The sequence below is a fragment of the Nomia melanderi genome, chromosome 8 (genome assembly GCF_051020985.1).
Source record: "Nomia melanderi isolate GNS246 chromosome 8, iyNomMela1, whole genome shotgun sequence".
Classification (NCBI taxonomy): domain Eukaryota; kingdom Metazoa; phylum Arthropoda; class Insecta; order Hymenoptera; family Halictidae; genus Nomia; species Nomia melanderi.
This window is the reverse complement of record NC_135006.1, coordinates 7,825,965-7,835,313: the sequence shown is the minus strand read 5'-3', so window position 1 is coordinate 7,835,313 and position 9,349 is coordinate 7,825,965. Positions and strand designations below refer to the sequence as shown.

Below are 9,349 nucleotides of genomic sequence, written 5' to 3'. Positions count from 1 at the left end.
ACGTAACAGAACATTTGAGCCATTTAATTAATGTAAGATGTAATTTCAACCTTGCAGTTGATGAAAAAGCTAAGCATATGGAAAAATTGAGAATTATTTGCAGTAGATAATAAAATAAATTCTCTTTTATTAAAAGAGATCTCTTTTATTAAAATAATTATCCTTATTTACAAAAATGTATAGGCGTTATTAGAAGATATTGTAATTATCAGTTGAAAGAAGGATGTTTCTCGAAATTTAGTTAATTTTCATGACCATATTTATCGAAAATAATGTATTTTTGTTTCTTTTTAAATTTTTATTAATTTCTAAAGTTTTCAATCTCATAATATTTTACGCCATATACGCTACAATTTATTTGTTAAAAAACATAATGTTTCGCTATTGGCAAGTAAAGAATACAAATCAAATTAATAATTTTAAATTTATAATTTTATTATTTCATACTTTTCTAATAAATTATAATTTTATTCACGTCAATTTATAAACCTGACAACATATAAATGTCTCACAACATTTTTTCCAATACACGAGCTGCTTCTTGTCCGTTGAAAAGTTATTGTGTCCTACTTTTCATTGTATTCTTCGCTTTTTACTCATAAGTGATCCAAAAGTAGGAAACTCCTGATCGATATATTATACGAGTGTTTACTTGGTTCTTTACTTCTGTGCTGTGCCTATCGTTCAGCGTTCTAGTTTTGTCCATGCGCTTTTGAATCCAAACTTCGAGTGCGATCAGTAGATACTTACAAAGACAGAACGCGGTCGTTATACGCTTACAGATTAAAAAAATCCAGAAACCCAATAATCGTACGTTTCATACTTCACAATAAAAATTACTTAATTAACATTATGACCACCAAATCAACCGAACTTGGGTAGCACAATTTTGTATAAATTAAAAAATTAAGTTTTTAGTTAACAAACATATATCGAAAAAACTGAATTTTTCTGAATGTATCTGACAACTACCTATATTACCCACAGCATTATTTTAGTATATGCGTTTCGGTAAAGAGATCTATATCAGTCCATTTAGATATTCATTATTTATCTCCCATTCTACTTCGAGTGGTATTTCCAATATTATCACGAGATAATTATAGTATATTGACTTAATTAAATCATAAAATTAATTCCCAGACAAAATTTTATTCACAAAGAAATTTTACAGGCATTTCCCATTAGCCGAACAATGTAGGATTTATTTTATGGTAATGCAGCTTACATTTGTCGTTGTTATGATTCCACTTATGTATTAAGAATTAATTATAGAATAGTTTATATATTAAGAATCTTTTAAAGACTTTATACATTAAAAATTAATAACAAACCGATCAATAGTTTCTACCCTTAAAATAGAATATTCTTTGTAAATTTATTCGTCCCAATAAAAATCTAATTTACATATTTATGTTTCTATTACATTCACGAAACTCTCACGCTTTAGCGCAGCTTGGTGAAAAAAGTTAGTTATCTTTGCAAGCACGGAATACGGTTTAACCCTTATTTTTTCCTCCGGAATCTTCGGTGGCGACGGAGTCCTTGCTATTCGTAACGGTGTCACGAAGAGCCGGGAAAGAAAGGTGTCCGCTATCTTCCTCCCTCACTCATCCCACATTCTAGCGTCACGGGGAATATCCGGTTTCACGTGTATACTTCTATTTTTATATTCAATCCTGCAGTATTTATTTCCCGCTGTTATCACTTCATTCAGGATTATCCGCAATTCACGTGTACCTTATTCCTCAGTTCAATCCCATGCACCGTTCCCTTTTTCATCTTACACAATTTCCTCACGTTTCACCGGCCAATCCGTCGAAAAAACCCGTATCCATCGCTTTTTTTCTAACAGCTTCAATATTCGATCATTTTTATCATCCCCCAGCATCGCTTTTTGCCCTTCCGGTCTTCTTGCTCCTTAATTCGCATCTATTCCCACCGTCTCATAGTTCCAGCCGTCTCCGGGCTCGGTATTATTCCCCGGCGTTTTTCTTCCAACTGTTCACAGTCTCGTTTGATCTCCGTCCCTCCATCGTTCCTCTCCCTCCGATAGGCTGGTTTATTCCGTCACGTCCCACCCTCCTCGCCCCCCGTTCAACCCCTAGGCATATCATTTCTTTCTCCAACCAGTAAATTCCGAATCCTCCTCTTTCATCCACGATCTTCGTCCCTTTCCATTTTCTCCGGTTCCACTTTCCAACCCGTTCTCTCCTTCTTTCTCTCCGTCGCTCCGTCCTCCATTCGATCCTACACCCTTCGCACCGACGTAGCCACCCCTCCCGCATCCCGCTAGATTCTGCGGTCGTCTCTGTTCTACCAGCGCCCTCTCTTCCCCCGTCACAGCAGTGGCTGTCTCGATTCCACGTAGCCGTCGCGTCGCACGGGCTGGTCCTGCGCGATGGGGATGCTGCGAGATAATCGTTCCCCCTTCGGCCCGCGAGCTTCGGACGACCCCTTTCGGTCACCCCCGCATCGAGGAGAGCAGCAGTAAGAGCCAGGCCGCCGCCATAGCCGCTCCCCGGGCAACGAACAAGGCAGGAGAAACCGGCGTCACGATTATTATCATTTCTCCTATTTTTTTTACGTTCCTCTGTCTTTCTCTCTCTCTCTCTCATTCTCTCTTTCTCGCTCTTGCTCGCTCTCTCTTTCTCTCTCTCCCTCTCTCTCTTTCTTTCTCTCTCTCTCTCTCCCACTCTTTTTCTCTCTTTCTCTCTCTCTCTCTCTCTCTCTCACTCTTTCTCTTTCTCTCTCTCTGTTCCTCGTTGTCTCCGTCGCCAGTTTCGCCTGAACGCGAGGACAGCAGGCCGAAAATCGGCCAACGGCGTGGTAACGGGCGTCGAGCACAGTCCCGACGACTCCTGTCGCGATTCCTGTCGCCGGGACATGACCGACGAAGCCGTGTCCAGAGGATCCGCCGGCGGATCATGTGACAGGGAACCGCCGAACGACACGCTTCGCTCTCGTTAATTTGTGCTCCGATGACAGCGGACACCGGACGGTGCTGCTAACGTGCTGCTGCTGCTGCTGCTGCTGCTGCTTGGCCCGTGGAACGTCTTCGATTCGCTGCGTGAACGTGGATGTCTGCCGCCTGCCGCCGCCGCCACCGCCGCAAGTTCGACGTGCCAGTGCGCTAACCTCGATTCGGTGCCACCACGATGTAAGACTTCCGCGGTTTTTTCTTCTTTTTTTCGGGGGGGGGGGATCACGTCGCCGGTGACGATCGAGCGGTGCTCGATAGCGCGAGCCACCGACGTGGCAACAGTTACACCGTTTCCGCGATATCCATCGGCGAACAGATTCCACGGGATTATTCGCAGCGTAGCCTCTCCGGACTAGTGGCTGGTCCAGGTGATACTGCGGATGCTCGCGGCAGTGTTGCAACATCCGGATTCTCAACGAGCACGGCACGTAAGTAGATACTGCCGACGAATCGTACCGGGTTCGATGATCCCGTACAATCGACGCGTGTCACCGATTCATGCTGGCAATCCTGGCTACCTGTGTGAGTGACACGGAGTGAATATATGGTGGTTGCTCGCCAGACACTACGGGAACCCATCAACGAGCATCGCTGGATTAACTGTCCGGTAATCGAGCAGCGATTAACGAGATCAACGAGAGTGTTAGGGGAACGGAAAATATAATGAAGAGGCTGGCACGTGTCGCTTGTGTGAAGCAGCCGTTCCTGTATTTCAACTAATCGCGTCGCGTCCGACGTGAAGGATCAATGCGTTTCGCTTGTTAAACCGAAACTTACGTCACATTGTGCAACTCGCGATCGGATCTTCGATGGATCTTTTTATAAGCAGCGCTGTGCTCGGTAGGATTTCTGGTTGGACCAGTCAGATTGTGATCGAACATTAAGATTCAAAAGGAGGAACATGAATTGATCGTTGGAACGCGTGTATCGGATGAACGCGGAAGCTCGAAAAAGACTACAACGTAACTTTCTCTTATTACCAAAGAATACATTGACGTAAGGGTTGAAGGGTAAAATAAGTGTCTGACCATTTCACGAGCATTTACGTGCGTTTTATACTGCAACAATCAGGCACCAATGCCACGCATCTCGAATTCCATCGACCGACTCTGATGTTAACATGCTGATGTTAAGCAAAATATTATCTCCTGCTGTATACACATAGAACCATCAGCATCAAAAGAACTCTTTTTACCAGGAAGAAGAATCTTCAGAACGTTAGACACTTAGTGAATTCGAAAATAACAACAGAAAGACCATTAAGCTAGCCGACATTCGCCAAGCGAGCCACATGACCCAAGTTTCACTGAAGACTCTCCGCGGAGAGACCCCAATGCTCACCTAACTGGCACCACGCTAACGACGCGTGAACGCAAACCGAACAACATCTAAACTCCCTGTCTTCATGTGAAAAGCTGGTATTCACGCTAATCCTTGCATCAGACCAGCAACTTTCTAAGTTGGGTGCAAAGGTGTTCGTTCGGTTTTCAATATGTTTCACGATCTTCCTCGACGAGTCCGATCAGACAGTAACTAAAGTTGCTGTGAAGGAACTCGAGCTACGGGGTGCACCGAAACGTGTTGCCCGCGAGACCGCGGTGCGTTTCCATGTGAATGTGTGGATGGTGTCGTCGTCGTTGATATCGCCGCGGAACAATATACTTTTACGAGCTGTGTCGTACCGCGAGGTGCATCGTTGTCCGCCTGATTACCGTCGATCTTCCCGGCGATCGATCACCGCTAGGGAAGCCGCATCTCTTGGTTAATTTCGGCCCGATGGCTTCGACGCTCTGAAGCTCCGCGTTTCAACCGGTGCTCTCCACGAGGTGCGAGGACCTAACCACCGTACGTATCCCGGCATGCGTTTCACGTTTCTCTGTATGCGTGTGCGCTCGTGTATGCCTGATAAGATCATTTGGCGCTTAGTAGCTCGTTATAGGTGCCCTAGCAACGTCGAAATCGTTTAACCTGCTGGCGGACCTGCGTTCCGGTTAACCCTGAAAGGATTAAACTTCGAGACTTAGGGGGGATTGTCTGCGTGTACGGGGTGAGTCGTCTTACTCCAGCGTTACTTAAATTACTTGTGAACAGTTTGCCAGGCGCGGAAAGGTGACGGATATTTTATAGTGGATATGTAATAATTGGTCTCGCGATTGATTTCTGTGCGAGATCAGAGTATTGCCTTGGGTTTCTTGAATGGAGTGTGTAGCGGTTGGGTTTGGGAAGTATTGAAGGCTGAGTGAAGGGACTGTTGGATATATAGGTTGAGAAATTAGGGATTATTTAGATATTTTGTATTCACTCAACGATGGAAGATTTATTTGAATTGATTGTTATTGGAAATGTTTTGAGCATTAAGATTAAGAATCGTCCAATGAATAGTTTGAAAATAATTCGAGTTTTGAATTGTGGTGTTAAGTGTGTACTTTATTTGAAGGAATTTGGATTGAAGCAATATTTATGACTCTCCTATGATAAGAAGATAATTATTTGCATGTAACAAACGGTTTACAAGCAATATATGGTGGAACAGTTTGATGACTCACTCTGTATAACAATTTATTTTGCATGGTTTTGTTTAAAAATGGTATCCATATACAAGTTAAAATTAAGGATTTTAATATATGGTACATGTGGGGTTATTTTAGGAATTTTTAAGTTCTGATGCGTTGAAGAGCATATTCAATATACGAATAGTATAAGTTTTACTAAATTATATGAAATATGGTAGAATAGGATACATAATAAAGATTTTGTCATTTGTTTTGTCGTTCTTCTTTTTTTCAGTTTTATTTTTCCCTGTTGTTAATTTAATACGCTTTCTCGCTTCCTTTCTTGGATTTTCATTTACTTTTCTTCATCTTTTTTTCAATTTCATTCAATTTTCTTTGTCATTGACTTTTATAACATTTAACCACTTATATGACTTGATACTGCGAAAAACGTAAGAAAGAAAGTATAAATGAAAAATAAATTACAAATGAAACTGATGAAAACTAGCAATATTGAAAATATAAGTGGTAATGAATAGTTATTCGAAATAATCTATACGAGTAAATCAAAAACGTGACAAGATAATACATTTATATAATACATGCGAAATTAGACTCGAATTAGAATAAATAAGAAAATATTAAAAGTTAACAGAATAGTTTTGATTTCAAAATAAGGTGGTTTGAAAATTCCAGTTTTTGATAAAACTGAACGATTTATGAGAAAAAGGACACTTTAATATTTTTTATAATAATCAATATTGTAACACAACTATTTTTCAAATATAGAGTATTGATTGTCAAAAGAAGGAATACAGAAATGTGGATATTATTTCTTAATATTAACAAGAACGATCAACAGAATACTTTAAAATATAACAAAATTATTCAATAGATAATGAACTGATAAATAAAATCTGAGAAAATGTGATTAATATTTGATTTGAAATATGATTAATTAATTAGTATTTCTAAACTTATATGTTTTCTATTGTATTCAGTATACAATCGTATCTAAAACATTAATATATAAACCGAAATACCTGTCCGTCGTTTCTTTTCTTATAATTTTTTTTATTTAAAAACACGATGTTTAAATTTGTCACGTAACTTTGAAGGATTAATTTTTATTTATTTTAATAGGTAGATAGCATATATTTTGATCATTATCTGGCTAAACGCAAAAAGTCAGGAAAGGTTAGGAAAAGCAACTGACTTTAAACGTAATTGAAATAAAAGAGCTTTTGCCACTGAAATTGCGAGATAAAGTATAACGATACGTTGCAATACACGGTAAAAATATATTATATTATAATTAAAGTAACTGAAAAACGTAAAAACTGTTCGTAACTTTTCTTGCACTCGGGGCAAACAGTGGAGCGATCTCCTCAAGATTCTCAAGTGGCGTGAATTCTGGGACCCTTGTTCCAGCTGCTGAATACGCTACACTGTGTAAGTTGACACAGATAGAGAAAAAATATAAGAAAATACGGGTTTTTTCATTTATGCATATTTTATATATGCTTCATTTAATTTACACTTTATTACATTTCAGAAAGATGAATAATTTATTCTATGTACATGAATATTCTTTCACAAATTTGTTGTAATAATTATAATTATAAATAACTAGTTTTTTTTATTGCACGTAGACATTTGAATCTCCTTCATTAAGAATTAATTCATTGTAATTAGACATGAAATATTGAAATAAAATATTTCTGTTTCTCGATTAGTGTATTATTTCAATTTAATACAGTTCAAACTGTAATTAATGTTTTATTGAAAAAATATGAATGTATGTAGCGAAAAAACTTTCAAGCTCAAAGGGTTAACGCTATAAAGTTATTTATCCTTTTGTTTCTTCTTTACAACTGTACCCGGCAAGAACTATTTCACTGTTCATAATTCGTTAGGAGAAGAAAATTCCACGTTCATTTTGTGTCTATGTTTACTCTAAAGCACTAATGATAATAGAAATAATATTCAATTAATAACAGTCAAATTGGTAATAGAAAAATTGATAATAGAAATATTAATAACAGAAAATAATATTCAATTTAGACTCGAAAGAATTAAGTAACATTTATATTAGTTAAATGTGATTCGAAATTTTTGCCACGATATTGCAGCAGAAGGGATTAACCTATTAACTGTGAAATTTAGTTTAAAAAATCTCTCATTATGCGCATAATAAAATCTAACAAAGAAGTATGTATCCGTCAAACATAGGGCAAATGAACGTATAATATATTCCAACGAAGGATTAAAGTAAAAGGACTAAGAATTACATGTATTTCTGAAAGAATAACTAATTCATCGTGAAAAAAATGACTATCATTTTGTCATTTAACCAATTTTATCTTGCTTTATGATTTATTTCTTAACTATGATCGATGCAGCTACTTTTTTCTTAATAATTTATTAAAAACACAACAAATTTTAATCTTTATTCTATGTCTACGTTTACTCCAAAGGTTAACAATTGATAATAGAAAAGTAATATTTAATTTATATTCCAGAAGATTATAATTAATAACACTTAGATGTCTCAAATTCAATCGAAAATCATTTCGAGTTTTACGATGACGCGTATACTCGTCAAACGCAGTAAATTGGTTAAGACGGACAGATTTGTTGGGATACCCTGTCTATGAACTTTCTTCCGACAAAACCGTCTGTGTGCGGCTAAGTATTCTGCGTGCGCGCCTTGACGAACATTCGTGGATCTTTGGTGCACGGATGGTCGTAAAAATCGACCGTTTTCGAGAGTCTCAAGTGGCGTTTTCGGCGCGCGTCGTTTAGTGTGGCCGGCACTTGGCTGTGCGCGGTTCGCGCACTGGTTCGTGCGCACTGTTGCATAGATGTAGACCCAGCCTGAGGCTGAGGGTGGCCGTGTCGGAGCAAAATCTCATTTCTACAGGTTGTACGGGTCTTTTTTATTCGGTTAGACGCTCACTCCTCTAATCGCTGAACACGCTGCTCGTCTATTATGTCGACGTAATGCTTCGCTTGTTGCTCGTTTCCTCGTTTCAGTTTTTTACTTAAATTTTACCTCGGTTAACGTTCTGATGCTTGATGCGAAGATTTACATATAATAGAGTGTTCCATTTTTTATTTATTATTATTTAAATTTTGAAAAATACGCTGTATAGATGGAAGTGTTTGCATGGTGTTACGGGATGTCGAGTAAAGAATCGAAAAATGTACAAGCTGTTTCACAAAAGATTAGCACTTGATTATCTCCATTGTTTTTTGGAGATATAACACGATTTTATGAACGAAAGATTTATGATTGTTATATAAAAAATATGTAGTTCTATTTTAGAAAGTGAAGGTGATCTTGAAATTTCTAAAACTCTTTTACTAACCAAAAATTATTACTGCCACGCTGTGGTCATCATTATATTCAGCGACTGCTGTTAAAGTTTTATTAGCTTCTTTGTATCTATAAAAACAATGGAGATTATCGAGCAGTAAAAACAGATACGTAGAAAACATGGAATAAAATTCTTTTAAAAAACTTCGTCTTTGAGATAATTATATTCGATAATTTATCGGGCACCCAAATTATTGAATACTCACGACAAATATGTTTACAAGTTATTTATTTATGTAGACGAGTGTTCGGAGGCAGAACGGGTAATCTGCTTCCTCGCGCTTTTCCGCTTTATTTATTTGCGTCTTCGAAAAGGCGTTACCCCTTGGAAACTTCGAGGGTAGAGCTAATTCCCTTCTCCAACGTCGCCTCGATTTTTGGCAGGGGAAAAAATTGTGGATTTCTAATTCGGAATCTTTTTCCCGAGCCGCGCTGACCGTGCGGCCGAAGAAGCCTTAACGGGACATGGCTGGCAGCGTTTATGGTAGGGTAGCC

At 38.4% G+C, this 9,349-nt stretch overlaps 1 protein-coding gene across 9 annotated transcripts in view; it reads left to right on the top strand.

Annotated features, from left to right (window-relative positions):
• Positions 1-2,390: 2,390 nt before the first annotated feature.
• Positions 2,391-9,349, top strand: part of LOC116426438 (cyclic nucleotide-gated channel alpha-3) — a 295,515-nt gene continuing 288,556 nt past the window's right edge. For 4 of the 9 annotated variants that reach the window (XM_076369711.1, XM_076369713.1, XM_076369710.1 and 1 more), the window contains exon 1: positions 2,392-4,828. The gene's annotated coding sequence lies outside the window, so the exon portion shown is untranslated. Of the gene's footprint in view, positions 4,829-9,349 lie in introns of all 9 variants that reach the window. The other 5 variants (XM_076369709.1, XM_076369712.1, XM_076369706.1 and 2 more) reach the window with 4 other exon arrangements.